Raw genomic sequence first — 18,988 nt, 5'->3', positions numbered from 1 at the left:
AACACTTTCTCTCAATATACACTTTTTAAAATATACTTTAGGTGCAAAAATGCACCATACCATTCTGGGAAGTGGCAAATTTATGAGGATAGCTGTGTTTCGATTCTTCTGTTGTATCAGGAAGTGCAGTTTAGGTAGGTTCACATTAAAATGCCGACCAAACTGAATTAATTCCTCCATCCTTACCACCCAGCTTTGACTCTGAGTGACCTGGTCCTCACCAACTGATGAGCTCAGCATAATATAACCCAGTGGAATCCTTACAAATTCAATTTCTCTTTACACACACACACACCATCAAAAACGACAGGGATTTTGCTAGTTTCTGATAACTCACTTTGTGTTCTTGACTTTACCTTGAAAGCCAAGTTTGCATACCACTTGGAAAGTGATAGTGGAATAAATTTTCGAAATTACAGGTGGCAAAAAGGAATAAATACACTTAGCACTCCAGACAAGAGCACAAGTTAAAGGAAGAAGGAAACTCACTTATGACATAATTAGAATAAAACAGCCTAAGGAGAAGCTCATTGTAGAGACAGTTTGGGATATTGAAGTTATGAGATAGTATCACAGTCAGGAAAGACGTATGCATCTGTATTTGATTGGAATGTGATCAGAAGCTTGAAGGGCATTATATCGGCTGTTCAGAAGCTTTCAGTCACTGATAAATAATACCCAGTAGAATATCATTTTAATTAACTGGAACTCATGCAAAGCTTCTACAGTCATGGTATGCAGGCTTAGGAGAAGATGCAATTGGTACTTGTAGGCTGTTCACTGGATACAAAAGCATATTTCAGTCTTGAGCTTTATACAAAATAAAATAAAAAACTGAAAGTATATGCATGTGTCTAAAATTCTGCAGGGCCAAGCTTATACCAGTTACAATTCTATTCACATCAGTGTGGTTACAGAAGGGGTAAATGTGGCCAAAAATGCATTTCCATTCTTAAAAAGGAGGCAGGTTTTATTGCTTTTTCAATGTATGCACATAGGGACAATGGTTATCACTGTCACCAGCAAGTCAGTGAAAATGCAAAATGCTTATTCCTCAAAACACGGAGGCAAAAAATGCAGATATAGCAAAAACAAAAAAAGACAAAAACCACATCCAATGATCCTCACATTCTCTAACAATATTTTTGTTTTGTTTTTAGAGGGGACGGAGAGAAGATAATAGAACATATCTACACATTTTAAAAATGAATTGGAAAGAGATATAACCAATAAACTCTGTGGATAATTGGCTGGAACATGGGCCTCCAAATGTCATTTGATTAATCTCCTATGGCGACTAATTTAAATATGCACTTTGAACTCAATATCTCATTACATGTCAACAGGAAGCACAATGGTCTTTCTACCTTAAGGTTGCAGGCTATGGAAGGAGAAGATAATTCCAATTAATTGAGGTGGTGGCTCTTCAGTACAGCTGCCTTCATTGGGGATTTTCGCTCTCTATGGGATCTCTCTGTGTGTGTTTGTTCCCAGTCTCTGGTTGAAATTTGCTTTTGTTGTTTGTTGTTTAGTCGTTTAGTCATGTCCGACTCTTAGTGACCCCTTGGACCAAAGCACGCCAGGCACTTCTGTCTTCCACTGCCTCCCCAGTTTGGTCAAACTCATGCTGGTAGCTTCGAGAACACTCTCCAACCATCTCGTCCTCTTTCGTCCCCTTCTCCTTGTGCCCTCCATCTTTCCCAACATCAGGGTCTTTTCCAGGGAGTCTTCTCTTCTCATGAGGTGGCCAAAGTATTGGAGCCTCAGCTTCACGATCTGTCCTTCCAGTGAGCACTCAGGGCTGATTTCCTTAAGAATGGAGAGGTTGGATCTTCTTGCAGTCCATGGGACTCTCAAGAGTCTCCTCCAGCACCAGAATTCAAAAGCATCAATTCTTCAGTGATCAGCCTTCTTTATGGTCCAGCTCTCACTTCCATACATCACTACTGGGAAAACCATAGCTTTAACTATATGGACCTTTGTTGGCAAGGTGAAATCTCTGCTTTTTAGGATGCTGTTTAGGTTTGTCATTGCTTGACAATTGAAATTTGCTATCATAGGATAATACTAGGCAGTGAGTGGGTTGTGAAGAAAACAGAATGATTAGAAAGCACTGAGATTTGGAGAGGGGATTTGAGTCAGTTCACATTTAAAGGGGATCCTCCCTAATTCCTACTTTCTGAAAGGATATGTGAACCAAAAGTACAGCTATCCTTTGAAACTTGCATTTCTCTGAAATTCTGGCAGTGCAGTTCTCCAGCTGAGCAATATGTACAAAAATGAGTACACTAGGGTAAAGAGTGCATATAAATGCATACGTAACATATGGAATTGCAATGTATTGAGGGAAATTGTCTTGCGAAAATGTGTAAATTAGAAAAAAGAAATGCAATAAAATGCTGAATTTTCACGAGGACTTAAAAAACAACCTAACCCAAGCATACTGATGTAAAAATACAGAGAATTGAACTTAAGATAGGAAAAACAGGCCCTCTGTGTCCCTAATTTCCAGGGGCAGTCTCAGATTTACAGAAGCCTTCCTGGTTTCTGATCTGAACCTCAAATGTTCAGCTTTTCCTTAGTATGTCCCTATTTTCATTGGAGAAATGTTTGAGGGTATGGAGTTATGTGACCCCAAAGCCAAGGAGATAAGTAACTATACAACCTTTGGAAGACATCTGAAGACAGCCCTGTATAGATGATTATTTTTAAAAAAAGTTTAATGTTTTGATATGTGTTGGAAGCCTGCCAGAGTGGCTGGGGCAACCCAGTCAGATGGGTGGGGTGTTGTTGTTGTTGAATAGGGTGTCCCTATTTTCATCAGATAAAGGTTGGAGGATCTGGAAAAATGGGAAGTTGAAACTGATTTCATATCCGCAGCTGAGACTACCTCAGATTTCTGGATTTCCTCTCTTGAAAGAAATGAAAACTTTATCTATTGTGGTGTGTGGAGGAAGGCCTTTAACTTTTGCCCATCTACCCTGCCAAAAGCTGAAGGAAGCTGAGCCAAAGAATTTGGCCCAGCTCTCCTTCAAGGGATTTCCCTATGAGGAATGTTCAAGATGGTGAGCAACAGCAAATCCCTCTTCGTTCTGCCAGGTCATTCTCTTTCATCTGTTGTGATGGGATCAATCAACCTTTGAGAATAGTATCAGTGACCTCCTGCGATCCAATAATGTCAAAAATGCCCTCAACGCCCTAAAGTGAAGCAGCTGCTTACAAAAGAGCGGAAGACAATCCCAGCTGCTGACAAGGCTTGTTACTTAGCTGATTTGTCTGTCAAAGGCACTTTCAAAGGGACCAGGCACTGTCATGTTCAGACGCTGTTAAAATATTTAAAATATCATTTAAAAGAAGCATGAAGTGCACTTTGCACCTAGAGGAGACTTTGGGCCAGTGCAAACACATGGCATTTTCATGTACCATTCAGAGCCCTCGCCACAAGTTGGGTCCAATATAACAGGCAGAATAGACCGCTGTTTGGGGAGGTAGGGTTTCGTGACCTGCAAGCTAAGAATATTCTCCAGGAGGGAAGCATCCCCCCTCAGTTATCCATAAGATTTCTCACTTCTTCAGGGTGCCATTCTTGGTTTAATCAAAATGCATATTTAAAAGATATATTTTAGGATCCAACCATTTTTAGAAATGTAAACTTTAAAAGAAGGCGGTGTATTTAAATACAAATTCTGTGCAGGATTTTTTTAAAAATAATAATAATAATTTGAAGATTATTGTTGACGTGGGAAAGGACACTTTTCATATCCTCCAACATTTTTCTGATGAAAATAGGGACATCCTAAGGAAAAGCTGGACATCAAATCAGAAACCGAGACAGCTTCTGTAAATCTTAGACTGTTGCTGGAAAAACACTTGGAGGGTTTGCAGTTTTGCACTGTAGACACAGACTGGAAATAAGACTGATATGTCCATCCCTACTTGTGTGTATCCCCAAGTGACGCAGGCCCCACCTCTTATGCTCCAAGGTCTCTGGCGTGTTGAGGGTTAACTCCTCCTGCTCAGTTCCGGCTTGCCATGTCTTGGCCTCCCCTACATTGAACATGACCTCCCCACCTTATGATATTTCATTATATGCCAGGATTGGATGCCTACCCTTCCACCGCTTCTGAACAGAGGGAATTTTCAAAATGCTTCTTTCAGTGAGTGAGTGTAACAGGGGCTGATGTAGATGCCTTTTGCCATGCCCACAACACTGCGTGGTCCTGTCTCTTCTCTGAACTCTCAAATGTGGCACTCATTTTGTGCTATGCCACAACCCCTGGCCTGGTGTAAACCTGTGACACCCTAAGTCCCCAACTCACATATCCACCAGTTTCAAAAGCAAGGACAGAATGATGTCTGAACTCTTTCCTGTGCAAGAGCCTCCAGAGCCTTGGGTTTTATACTGACTGTCTCTTGGCTGACCAGTTTCTTGAGATTACAGTGGTGCCTCGGGTTACAGATGCTTCAGGTTACAGATGCTTCAGGTTACAGACTCCGCTAACCCAGAAATAGTACCTCGGGTTAAGAACTTTGCTTCAGGATGAGAACAGAAATCGCATGGCAGTGGCGCAGCAGCAGTGGGAGGCCCCATTGGCTAAAGTGGTACCTCAGGTTAAGAACAGTTTCACGTTAAGAACGGACCTCCAGAACGAATTAAGTTCTTAATCTGAGGTACCACTGTACTGCCAAGGTAGCTAGAAATAGCTTGTCAGCACAGGATTCTGTCTTAATTCTGAAATTATAACATGTTGTTTTTACCACTTTAATATCATTATTTTATATTTCTCATTTTATATTTTACATTATATAGTGTACTTGATGTATTATATTGTGTTTTATGTGTTCTGTTTTCTTCCTACCTTCTCTACTAGCTACTGACGTGTGTGTGTGTGTGTGTGTGTGCGTGTGTAACAAAAAAAGATATCTGAGCTCCTTCCTGTGCAAGAGGCTACAGAGCAGGTACAGATTTCACATTCAAAGCCGTATTTTGCAAGCTGACATTTGTGTGGTGCAGAATGGATTCATTCATTCATTCCTTGCTGCAACAACCTTTCTGGAATGGATCTCAACGTTTCTGCTCATCACTGCCCCCAAACAGCAAAAGGCACAGCAGTGTAATTTGGCACAAAGCCCCAGTCTCTCTTTTTCTCACCCTATTCTCTTCCCCCACAGTATAAAATTTAGGACACATAATTAGACTTGACTGATAAGAAAATGGAGAAGCATGTTTATAAATGGCAGAAAGGACTAGCAAGTGACCTAAATTACAACGAGACACCACTGACACAATTACAGAAAGTCCAAAAACCCTGTTAATAACTTTCTTGAACAATTCACATGAGTGAGTTAGGAGCACCCAAGTGAATGAATCTTCCACAAAGACTAACAGATACAGCAATTGGTGCCATTACAGCTGCACAACTGTTTGAAATATTGATCAAAATGCTGAGCACTATTGACGTAAACCTAATGAGTATTTTGCCATTCCAGGTGGATTCTACATAAACAAAACTGCTGATTTCTTGCATTTTCTGCTTTTTGAAAAGCATGTTAAGCACAAAGGTGTACCTGAATTTTGTTTTGTTTTGCATTTTTATTTTAGAATTGGGGAATAAGCTTCTTTGAAATTAATCAGTACTGCTGCTGGTGCTAAGCATACCTGATGGAAACAGACCCTAAAATTAGTTGCATACTTTATTTATTTATTCACATTTGGACCCACACAGAAGTCAAATGTGATTTTTAAATAAATGCTCATTTGGTGAGAAACACCTAGCTCTTGGACCAAGGAGACCAGGGTTCAAATCTCTGATCAACTATAATGTTGAGCAGATGAGCAAATCACTGTCAAACTCAGCTTAACCTCTCTATTGAGAGCAGCGGGGGTGGGGGGAGGAATAACCAGTGCTATTTTTGTAGAAAAAGAGGTTCTGGAACTCACCATGAACACCTCCCTTGTTCTCTTATAATGGCAATAGCGTTCACCAAAGAGGTGCTGGAACTGAGTTCTGGTACATTCCCATTGGGAAAAAGCCCTGGGGGTAGCTTTCTTTCAGATGGCACCTGCTCCTTGTGCTTTTGATGGTGTGTGCGGTGTTTGATTTAACTGGGAGAAACTTGTTCTGTAAAAATATTGTAAATAAATTGATCTAGCAAATTAGCTTACAAGGGTCTTCTCACTCCTTTGCAGCTGAGAGTGAGATTTAGAATAGATTATAGTTACCATATAAATGATTCTCCAATTAACAACAACAACAACAGAGAACCTGGAGTGTGGAGAGGGGCTGAACTTTTCATCCATGCTGTTTTCCTGCTAAATATCCTCTAGTACTTAATGATGCCTTTGGTGAACATATCTGTCTCTGTGTGCAGTTTTAACTGGGAAAACAGTGCAGACTGGAAAAGTCAACTCCCTTCCCTATGTGCCATGGTCCCAATCCATTACAACTCCTGCCACTCGTGGTTTATATTCCTAAAAATAAAAAGAACAAGCCTGGGAGAGACTGTCATGTGGCAAAAATACATGCTCTAGTCTGGGTCTAGGTCCCATTAGATTAAGTGGGACATATTCCCTGAGTAATCATGCATAGGATTTGTCCGCATGTGTTGCATCCCATTATCTGGAGGACATCAGATTGTAACCAATGATGCAGGCTGAGCATTCGCTATCGGTTCAGTTTCCCAATGGATCAAATGTCTAGGTAGAAGCAACACCTGCACATTTCCCCAGATGAAACCATGTGGCATGATGCATCTCTGTGAAATGTACACCTGCCAGGAAGCCTTCCCAAATTTTGACAGGCACACACAGGCATAGCGTAATTGATGCTGCATGACAGCTCTATTAGAGAAGCCATATCCCTATGCATTCGTATCCAAGACAAGCAAGTACTTATTCTTGTACTCTATTGATTTACCCCAATTGTTATGATTTATTTTATCTCCCAGGATTCTAGACTTCATTTCCTTTATGCTCTCATCTCCCATGCTCATTCTGTCTGTCTACCTCCTACTGTAACTGCTGTCAGCTGCCACTACCTTTGTACAGAGAGTATCTTTCACGTCTCCGCCAATTGCCACAGCTGTGAGTGATGTGCTGTCTGGTGAATCTCTCGCATCTCTAAATAAGCCATTCTCATAGCCTTCTAGCAATTGTAGTTTTGAACGTATAGACGGAATGTGTGGCTCTTTTTCATTTGCAAAAAAATGCTGCCCACTACCTGTCAAGATGAGTAAGGACCATAGCAAGGTGGTAGAACATGCAAAAGGTCCCAGGTTCCCTGGCATCCCTGGCCTCTCCAGGTAGGACTGGTAATGCTCCTTGCCTGAAACCCTGGAGAATCATTGTCTGTCACAGAATCACAGAACTGTAGAGTTGGAAAGGACCCCAAGTGCAATCTAGTCCAACACCCTCCAATGCAACACAGGAATGATTGCTGGCAATACTGATCTAGATGGACCAATGGTTTGATTCAGGATAAGGCAATTCCCTGTGTAATGTGGCAGAACACATGGAAAAAAGTCCCAGACCATCAGAATCATAAGAATTATGCCTGAAACAAAACAAAATAAACCAACAAACAAAAAACAGGCTACTTCCTGTTAAGACCAGTTGAGAACAAGGGAGCAGTTTCTCTAGAATTATTCAGAATCATTGAGAATTATTGTCATTCAGTGTCATTCAGAATTATGGTTGTATTCATATGGAACAGCTGATTAAACAGAGGAATATGATTTGGTGATGGGGGATGCAGAAGTCTAATACAGGCTTATGTGGCTTCCTTAAATAATTTGCCCACCATTCTGTATCTACTTTTTGGTAGACCCGAAGTGAATTTTCTCTGCAATTTTTCATAGTGAATACCCTCTGGGGTTAGTCTCTGAATGAATACTTTGCATCAGCATTTGACAGACGATGATGTTCGGTAGCAATCAATATTTGGCAGTATGTGACATAACGATCCACAGGTTATGGTATATTATTTCTTACATGCCGGAGCAGTCAGCTATCCCTGACATGTACAAGCCAACATCTGACAGTAGCTGACATCTGACTCGCAGTGACATACAGTACGTTTTGTACAAGCTTCACTCACTCACTCATTCATTCATTCAGAGAACATTCTCTTCAACAGGTGAGTATTCAAAGCATTATGTCAAAGTCACATTCTTTCAGATTCCGAAAAACAACTGATAATCAAAATGCATAGTCACATTTGAATATTGAAAAAACAAACAAAACTGTCACATTTTGTCAAAATTGTGTCCCAGCTCTACTTTTTGAGTGTTTGGTTATCAAACTCAAAAGACCTGTTAGGAATTTTCAAAAGTCTGTGTTTCTCGCTCTTATTGTTGCAATACAAATCGTGTCCCTTATGGGGGCATAAGTTTTTGTGAAATAATAAGGTCTAGTTGAAAAGCTCAAGATTATGGGTATGAACCTACAACAGTTTTATATGGTGGTTCTAATGATGTCATTGGGTTGCATCAAAGCCTTTTCTTTCATTCATGATCAGTAAGTTAAAATTGTACTGACTATATATTATGGGTGCTATCCTAGACTTGAGATATGACAGCAGAATGGCTAAATGTTATGGTAAAAGCCTGGCTATACTGCTGAAGCATCACATAGAATGCTCCTACTGCAAATGCACTGGCGCCAGCTGCTCAGATACACTTGCAGATCACACACACACACACACACCATGATACATCTGCTGTGCCAGGGGACCTATGTGAGTGCTGCGCTGTGTGTCGTTTCCTTCCTTTCCTTTGTGTGTTCTGTCCCCAAACATGCTTGTGTGAGGTACAAGGAGGCTCAAATACCCTGCCTGGGGTTGTTGCTGACTGGGACACTGGAGATGATTGAGTGAGAGTGCTGAAGAATTGCTGTGTGTGCTCCATTTTAAGGGATGTGACATCACGGGCATGCAATCATTGCTGTGAGTTCATTGGTTTTTTCCATGTGTGGGCATGCTCACCAGGATAGTCCCTGATGGGTGGGGGTTGGTGGTGTTTTGATGGACACTGAGGACATGGTTGCCTCCCCAGCCCACAACTATTTGAGGATATTCTCAAGTGTGTGTTCCACTTTATGTGCTGGGCATATGGTGGTCATTGCACCAGTGAAGGGGCAGTGAACATCCCCCTGCCCCTAACATAATTGCCATATAGTACAGCTCTGTAATTTTGGGAAATTAGGCAGAAGACACAATTAGGATGCCAAAAAAAATATCATTTATTTAACCATGTTCTCTACATTGAAATAGGAAAACCTGCCAAATACAGTGGTTGTTTATTTAACTGCATTTCTGCACTGAATGTCTTTCCGAGAGGTTTAATTAAGGCAGTGATTATATAGTGTTTAGCCAATAAAACTGTGTTGCATTTAACCAATTAATTGATTAATTAACTTATCCATAGTATATAATCACCAATGAAACATTCCACCCTAAAATTTGAACAGTTACAATTAGATGTGACCCTTATGAGTCCGGAACAATGTAATCAAAATTTAACAAAAATGTTCTACACAGATCTGTTGGTAAAATGAACCCAGGGGGGTGTGTGTGTGTGCTCAGCTGAACCTGTCTCTCTGTGTGTGAATCAGAATTCACCCACAGTCTCCATTCCATTCAGGGGCATACAAAGGGGGCGGTGGAGGGGGCGGGCCACCCCGGGTAGCACTCTGGGAGGGTGACAAGATGGCCCACTGCCTCCCCCCAGCTGTAGAGTAGCCGAGGGCACGTGCACAGTCAGTATGGGCTGCCTCTCGTATGGCGAATGTACGGGCTGTCATGCGTGCGCAGTCCATATGGACGTCGTGCCCGCACCGCCGGGCAGTTCGTCTTGCCCCTTGGCGCCCCATCCCAGGTGCTGGAGAGGATTCCTCCGCCACTGATTCCATTGTCTCCTGAGACATAAGGATGCCAACCAGTCAGTTAGTCCCAAACGTATCCAAAATAGTCAGAATATTTTTAGCATGACTGCAATAACTCTGCTCCTGAATTGATCCATTCCTCAATTAGTGTAAGATATGCCACAGTCCTTGCATGTTTAACGTAAGTATGCTCAAAATATGAAGAAATGACATCACTTTGACAACTGAAAATTCAGCAGTTGGTGATAGCAGAACAACTTGGTTTCATCTCAACTTAAATTGAGTCATTAAAATAGTTGGGAGCTATATAAATCTTTGTTGGGAGCTAAATAAATCTGTCTTGCTATAATTATAGTGGACACTGTCCAACGTGTTAATGATTTTCTCCCAGGTAGGGTATCCTACTGCAATATTTACAGTCTGAATATGAGATACGAAATATTGCCCAATGTCCTTGATGTTATAATGACATAATTTTTATTGTTTCCCTATCTGGGATGGCTTCCTGTTACCTAAATCCTCTGAACCAGTAATGGAGATGGAAGACTAGTCGAAAAATAATGGATTTTCCTTGTTCTCCACAGACAAAAAGGAGCAGTGTGGTTTAGGCTGTGCTCCTGTATACACTTACCTGGGAGTAAGTCCCACTGAACTCAATGACATTTACTTTTGAGTACACACGTATAAAGCTGCATTGTTAATTGCCACACAGATGATTATGATGAAGATAACTACAATTTGCATGCCACTTTCTTACAATAAAGTGCCCTTGGCAGCTCACAACGCAAGAACAGCAATGAAACAATGGACAACGAGATGTTAGAATTTCACTCCTCCCATTGCAAGGATCATCTGTTCCTATTGTTTACTTTCTGTTCCATGAGAAAGGAAGCCTGTCTGTGTCACTTCCATCTCTGGTACAGTGAACGCTCGGGTTGCGAACATGATCCATGCAGGAGGCACGTTCGCAACCCGCAGTGTCCGCAACCCACAGCGCCACATCTGCGCATGCATAGGTTGCAATTCGGCGCTTCTGTGCATGCGCAAAATGTGATTTATTGCTTCTGTGCATACGCGAGTGCCGAAACCCAGAAGTAACCCCTTCTGGTACTTCCGGGTTTTGGTGCATCCGTAACCCGAAAATGCGCAACCTGAACAGTCTGTAACCCGAGGTATGACTGTACTATTGTACTCCCCCCCCCACTCTGTCTTGTGATGAGACAGGATGTCTGTATGAGGGCTGCTCCTCTCATATGTGTTTGTTATGTTCTTTAATCTGTAATTAGTAGATATAAAGTAGGTATGCCAAGATACCTTCTCACCTCCATCTGCACTGCTGTACTCTGCTAAGACCGGGTGCTCACAAGAGAGCAGCTGTGAGTCCCAGAACACCAGGACCCCTTCCCAGGAATGCTGCGTAGCTGTTCCAGTTGCCGGATGAGGCCATGGGCCCTGCAGGAGTGTTCCATTACAAAATGCCCTTCAGATGACATTGGAATTCAGCTCCCACTATTCCTGTCCATGGGTCATGCTGGTTGGGGCTGATGGGAGCTGGAGTCCACAATATCTAGAGGTCCTCATATAGGTTACCCCTGCAATAAACAGGCCACTACTAATGCATTTTGTAACCTAACAAATAAGCAATTCAGTTTTGATCACATAAACATTTATTTATTTGGAATATTCACAAACTTCCCAAATGTTACAAAATACCACAGCGATAAACAAGGCTAAAACAAATAAAGATGCAGCAAGGAAAAAGAGAAGGAACAGCTCCAAAAAGAAAAAAGAAAAAAAGAAATCAGATTCATCCAGTGAGTCAACTCAGGCTTCTGAGAAAACCTAGGAAACTAAACAGAAATGCTTGCAGCATCCAATGACACCAAACAGGCCACATCAATCATTAAAAGCCATTTCAAGCAATATTATTTATTTGTTGTTAAAATAAATAAACCAGAGTCTGATATGATTAAACCTTCCAGTACAGTCAGGTGTTAATAAATAATATAGCTAACAGCCAATTCCTCTGGAGTGCCAAGTGCAGGAAATAGCAGCCAGATTTTGCAGCCTGCAGTGGGTGATCTCTCACATGCCCCAGCCACTCTCTGACACATTCTGAGCGCAGTTGTTAAAAAATACAACAACAGCAGAGATAGCAGGTTAATTTTCATTCTCTTCCTCTGCACTCTGATGGAAAGCGCTTTGTTAGCCCTAAACTGGATCATAGGGCTGAAAGTCTCCCTTGAGCTGCAGTTCCCAAGTGCCTGATAACCACAGACCCCTTCCCCCAAGTGTCCCTATTTTCCTGGGACAGTCCCAGGTTTACAAAAGTCATCCTGATTTCTGATTTGATCCCGAAATGTCCCACTTTTCCTGGGGATGTCCCTATTTTCATTGGAGAAATGTTGGAGGGTATGGAATTATGCGACCCCCGAGCCAAGGAGTTAAATAACTATATAACCTTTAGAAGACAGACAAGCTATGGACTGGTAACCTATGCAGTGCTATGAATGAGTTTTGGAAGCAAGAAACAAGAAGACCCTCTCTTGGGCTCAAGGGAGAGAAACTCATTATGTTGGCCTTGGTGTGCATAAATAATACTGCTTGTTAATAGTTGCCATCTTGCAAATAAAGAGTCATATTCAAAGTCTACTTTAATAGATAGTGTGGAGTCTACTTTATCACTAAGGCTTTGAGGGTGAAACCACTGCATCACTCTGCATCACCCAGAAGGTGAAGAGAAAAAACAACAACTACGTAACTAACATGGGTAACAGTTCAGTGGCAGTGAAGGTGGCCTTTACCAGGGCCTCTGGATCTCAGCACTTGTCCTAGTTTGTCATGTGCTGAGCTTAGAAAAGATCTAGGGTATGTGTTACCACTCAGTGCATAGACAATACCAGGCTAGATGAACCAATAATCCAACATGATACAAGGCAGCTTCCTATATACTCCTTTGATGGCCCGCAAAGAAGAAACTGATGAAACTAAGTGGCTCACAGCCCAACAAGGTTTCATATGTGGGACAATTGTGTGTCTAACCTTTCCCTAAGAAAAGGAAAGCCTATGGAGTGTGTGAGCAATAGATCTTGCCTAGAAACTGACACTGCAGAAAACAAAAACCACCAGCTAAAAGATACACTCCCATTTTCCAAGCTTCATTACTCTGACATTTCACAGGATGGAGAATCCCTCCTGACCTCATCAGTGACAACAGGAAGATCATTTCACAACAGACCAAAAATGAAACGGCGCGTGTTGCGGTACAGTGAGTGGAGGAGGCCTGTGGCCACTTTGCTGATAAATTCTACAACATCGCAGAATGAGGTGACGGAAGAGGAAGGTTAGAAGCCATTGCTTTATTCCAAATGCTATTGATCAGTTTCACGACGGCAACAAAAATGCTGCGTTCTGGGTCAAGGGGAATTGACAAGAAATGCTTCAGCGGTAAGCCCAAGAGGAGATATCAATGGATGGCCTGGCACAGAGAATGAAGAAAGCTGGGAATCCAGCAGCAAGGCCTTTTTGAGGCCAGAATGCTTACACAGGAGGGTGGAGGACATGGGAAGGGAGCAAAGCAGCTTGATCTGCTGTAGGAACAAGCTGAAGAACATTGCACTGTGGGAAGCAGGATGAGGAATCATGCCTATTCTTAAACATGTTTCTGAATATGCAGAAACACAAAAGAAACACAAAAGTAGTAAAAATCTTTTCCATTCCTGCCACTATTTCCTGCAAATGTTCTCCCTCTGCAAAAGTGCAAGCTGATATTTGCAGCTTTTATGAAGGTGTGTGCAGAGATCAATTTCTCCATGGTCAGGAGGGTTCTCATTTCCCCAACTTCATTCCTCCGCATTTCTATGTTAGTTTGTGATTTTTTTAAAAAAATAACAGCAATGATTTTCTCCTGATATACACGTTTGTTTGCAATTTTGCCTAAAATGCACTTTTTTTTGCAAAACAATTTACCTAATATAATGCATTGTAGTGTTGCTTTCACTAAGGTGTATTGTTATGCACACTTCACCCCCAGCATGTGCATTTTGTCCACATAATTTAGCTAGAGGACTGCACTGCAAAATTTTGAGCGTTACAGATTTCCAAATTTCTTTCCAGTTCACATATTGTTTCTTTTTCTTTTTTCTTTTTTTTTGGGGGGTAGGGTTTGGTGTCAGCATTACTCGTGCCTGTTCTCTGCTGTTCACTTGTGTTCCTTTGGTGGTGAGAGAGGTTGGGGTTGGCCTAGGGTATGGTTGTTTGTTTGTGATTGGCTGTGGTGATCTTTGTTTTCGTGTGTGAGTGGGTGTTTTGGATCAGGTTAGCCATATTGATTTAAATGCTGTTGGTGGATTATTGTCATTGTCTTGTTGGGCTGTGTATGTGATAAAGGCCAGCCATACCGGGAAAAAGGCGTCTTCTTCTGTTTGTCCCCGTGTCAGTTTCAGTTTATTGGTTAATTTTTCTAATAGGGCTGTTTCCCATACTATTTGGTACCATTGGTCCATGCTTACTCCTGACAGGTCTCTCCAGTGTCTGCTTATGGTGTTTCTGGCTGCTGAAAGTAGGTGGGTTATGAGTGCTTTGTGGTGTAAATGGGCATTGTTGTTTCACATATTGTTTCTGAAAGCATGTATTAAACAGGTGTCCCTTGAAATGCAAACGGAATATAATTCCTACTCTATCCCTAGGATGAACTTTTCTTCCTATCAGGAAGATGAGTTGAAGCTGGAGTTAGGCGAATGCTGCAAATAGCCCTCCATCCCAATTTTGAGGCCAGAATAAAACTCCAGCGAGAACTGGTTCATTTCTTTTATTGAGAATGGGGAAGTGGAGGGGTGTATGTGCCACACTCTGCTTTATGGTTTCAATTTCAAAGTCAGTTATCTCTCTGTTTCAATAAAAATGCAGCCCTGTGGACTTAGCCAACCAAGGGGTGCTGCTTAATTCTTCAAGGGACTGTGTGAAATCAGCAGCAGTCATTTGCATGCTTATTTTAACTTCGGGGACAAATTGAAGGTGCTGTTCATATTGCTGGAGCACCTCTACTGCCGTGTCAGCAGCAGCACATTGCAGATTTGTTCAAAAGTGATTGCTTCCAAAACTACACAGCAAAAAAACAGAAAACCACCTTAACCCAACTGACCTCGCATATACTGGCACAATTCTTATTGGAGCCCCAAGGGTGGCTGAAGGAGACATATGCTTCTCTAGACATAAAAGAGACAAACAAGGACATCATTGCTGAGGACTACTGTCAGTAGAAAGATCTACAGGACTTCTGAGATGCACTGTAAGTTGTGCAGTTATCTCTCAGTTAACCAGTCATGGTGTTCTCCAGTTGTTGTGGAACTACAGCTCCCATCAGCCACAGCCAGCATGACCAAGGGTCAAGAATGATGGAAGGTGCAGATCAAAACTTATGGAAGGCACCACATTGGCAACCCTTGTTTTGGACTTTCAAAAAGAAATGAAAGATGCAGACTGTCTGAGCTGCCAGAGGGACAGAGTTCTGGAATGCTGGCCTGTGGCTCAACATTCCTCATTATCTTGTGTTTATGCATCAGGGTTCCCTTTGCTGCTAGGATCTTATCCTTTATTGAGGATCCCTTGCTAGCACACTCTGTTTAGAGGGAAGCTGGGAGCCTTGGGAGGAATGTCAATCTAGAGAACTGCACACATGGCGTTAGAGCTCTTTCTAAACATTCTGTTTCATGAGGCAAGTGACAAGATGGTGCCGTTCCCCATTCCAAGTACAAAAGCTGACCAGATTGGCAGTTGAATCTTACCTCAATGTTGACGACAGGACAACATTTTTCCATTACATCTGAGGGCAGTGTGTGAAGCTTAGCGTGTGTGAGGCAGGCTGTGGGGCACTCAAAGGTCAGCCACTCAACACCTTAGTTCCATCCCCGCTCCTCTCAACATCTCCCACCTAATGCAGGCACCTGTTTAGACATTTTGAAACTGTTTATGGATTTTGCTTTTTGTTATCAAATGGCTGCTTTCTGTTTAGGGGCCATTCTTGCCATATGCTTCAAAACGTCAGTTCTGGAAACTGAGACCTAAACTAATGGTGGCGGTGGTGGTGATGGCAGGGGTAGGGACTTATAAACAGCCCAAGGTCTGCATTCCCTCATGGGCCACCTTCCAGGGGAGCCACATCAGTGGTAGTCAGGGCCAGAGGCAAAAGTGGGTGGGGTGGAGCACTGAATGCAACACTTGCACAATAGGTTACATTGCACCTGCTCAAAGGTCAGTTCTGGAAACTGCACTGCGAATAGACTAGGATCAAGCCCACCCAAGCAAATTGTTTGCCCCCCCCCAAACTTAATCATGTTGGTGCCTACCAAAAAGAAAGGTAAAGTCTTACTTCTATTGATCCAAAGGAGGAGGAGCAGGAAGAAGGGTTGACTTTCACAGGCTTATTCAAAAGAACCTGCCATGCCTTTGGGTATATGACTCTAGAATGAAGAGATAACAGCAGAAACATTGTTCTGTACCTCAAGGCTTGAAACCATATGCATGGAAAAGAGCCCTGCATCTGTGGCAGCAAAACAGACCAAAACTGAAAGCTCAGTGGAAACAAAGGTTAGCATGATGTGCCTTGCACTCCTGGCAGTTTCCCAAAAAGAGTTCTCAAGGTATTGCTTTGCAGTACACCAGGATACCGTTTACTCCCCGAGAACAAAGAGAGCTTGACAATTTAATGCTGAGCCGAGCCAGGCTATTCTGTTGCAATCAGACAATTTTAACTTATAGGTATTCTCTCTCCTCTTTTGACCCTCATCCTTCTGAAAGATTGCATAACTGCTAAAAATAGTAAGACTTGGTTTAAACTACACCTTCATAGAATTGTAGAGTTGTAAGGGACCCCAAAGGTCAGGAATCTCAACTAAAGTATCCAGATGGCCATCCAATCTCTGCTTAAAAACTGCTAATGAAGAAAAGTCTATTCCCTTCCAAGGTGGTCCATTCCACTGTCAGGATAAGGTATAGGTAAAGGACCCCTGGACAGTTCAGTCAAAGGCGACTATGGGGTGTGGCATTCATCTTGCTTTTCAGGCCGAGGGAGCTGGCGTTTGTCCACAGACAGCTTTCCGGGTCATGTGGCCAGCATGACTAAACCACTTCTGGAGCAACGGAACACTGTGACAGAAAACAGAGCACACGGAAACACTGCCAAACAGCTCTTACCATCAGAAAATTATTTTTGTTTAGTTGGAATCTCCTTTCTTGTCACTTGAAGCCATTGGTTCAGGTTCTACTCTCTGGAACAGCAGTAAACAAGCTTGCTCCATCTTCCATGTGACAGCCTTCAGATATTTGAAGATGGCTGTCATATCTCTTCTGAGGCTCCTCTTATCCAGGCTAAACATACCCAACTCCCTCATAAGGATTGGTTTCCAGACCCTTGATCACCTTGATCACCCTCATCTGCACACGTTCCCACTTGCTGAAATACTTAAATTGTGGTGCCCAGAACCTTGCAGCAACATCTGACAAAATATGTATGCACTGTGGAAGCAAAGCCTAGCAGCTAATTCATATGACTTATTTTTTTGCTTTGAGCATGACAAGAGGTTTCTGGTATCCCCAATCTCTTTTTATTAACCACTTAAATCATTGAAATGGTAGCGTAAGGCTATATGTCCAGTTCTGTTAGATGAAAAGTGGTCAGATCTCTCAGGTGAAAAAAGGGCACTGTTTTTGTCATTGAATGTTGCTCTAGCAATGCAAGTTCGATTCAAATTGTGAAAATGTGTAATCTTTAGAGATGACGCGAGTCTTTTAAATAAATGCATTTTTTAAAAAAAATAAAAATATTGAGAATGTTTTCTTTTCTTTTTTAAAAATAAGATATTTCTGATAAGCAAGGCACTCCAACGTAGAATGTTGGCATAGCATCATTTGAGGGGAGTTAGATATGGGTATAATTGACATAACTGATCTTAAACCCACAACTAATTGTCAACAGGGGACTGTATTTTGTCTAAAAGGCCAGGAATGGTGGCACTGCCTAGGAAGCTGTGGACTTCCAAAGTTTTCAACAGCAGCCCCCTCTTTTCAAACACAACACAGTATTGCTGAAACAGAAGGGAGTGATGATATGGCGTTCAGGCATATCATCTGAGGAATAAACGAATCAATGAATGCCAGCAGGCATGCCCAAGTAACTCTCTAGATGTAGCTTAAAGCAACTCTCTAGATGTAGCTTCCTTTAAACAAGTTCTACCTGGAAGGTGTTGGTCTCATACTGTTAAAATATTTCCTCTGTATATCACAAGCTACTAGACTCTGTAGTTACTTCTGGTACATTCCCAAGAGGCAGCTCTTTCTTCAAATGCCAAGGAGGAGGAGGAGGAGGAGGAGGAGGAAATCAATTCCAGAATCCCAGAGAAGGAATTAATTTGTCAAAGCGTTCACTTAGCTGCCAGTTTATTTTGGCATCAGCTTCTTGATTAGCTGATCAAAGTCAGGCATGGGTTGCACAGAGGACCTCCTTTTGGAAAACTTGCATAAAAGGCAAGGGAAGAGTCAAATGTGAACCACCATCTACATTTATTACATTGAATAATTATTTGTGACAGCAAAAAGTGAAGGTGCACAGCTGGGTGTCCAAATGTAGTCACGGGTTTCCAAACAGTACTTGCCTGAACATGGAATGGAGGGGCACTGTTACTGGGGCAGGGGCGGGGGCGGGCAAGTTGTTCTGCTGTCTAAGGACCAGATGGCAGTCCCTCTCAATTCAATGTTCAGAAGGCAGCTTGAATGCTACCTGAGTGTCAGGGACTGGACTGAAGGGGCTGAGATTGAGGAGGAGTGATGGAGATCGCCCCCACCTTCTCTTCCTGAAGCTTCCAGAAAAGAGGAAGGCAGTATTGAATTACAGCAGTGGTTTGAGGAAGGTCACAGCTCAGAGATGGGCAAACAGAAGGGTTGGAAGGTGTTGGGGCAGATAGGAATGAGGCAGAGGCAGAGCAGACAGCTGACACATTATCACTGGAGAGTATTTCTAACCCCCCTTCTCCCTGGCGGCCAACGTAAGGGGAAGTGCGGTTGCTAGGAAAGGAGGGGGGAGGAGCTCAGTTGGAGCAACACCATTAACGG

Source organism: Podarcis raffonei, chromosome 17 (assembly GCF_027172205.1).
Source record: "Podarcis raffonei isolate rPodRaf1 chromosome 17, rPodRaf1.pri, whole genome shotgun sequence".
Taxonomy (NCBI): domain Eukaryota; kingdom Metazoa; phylum Chordata; class Lepidosauria; order Squamata; family Lacertidae; genus Podarcis; species Podarcis raffonei.
Note: the sequence above shows the minus strand (reverse complement) of the source record.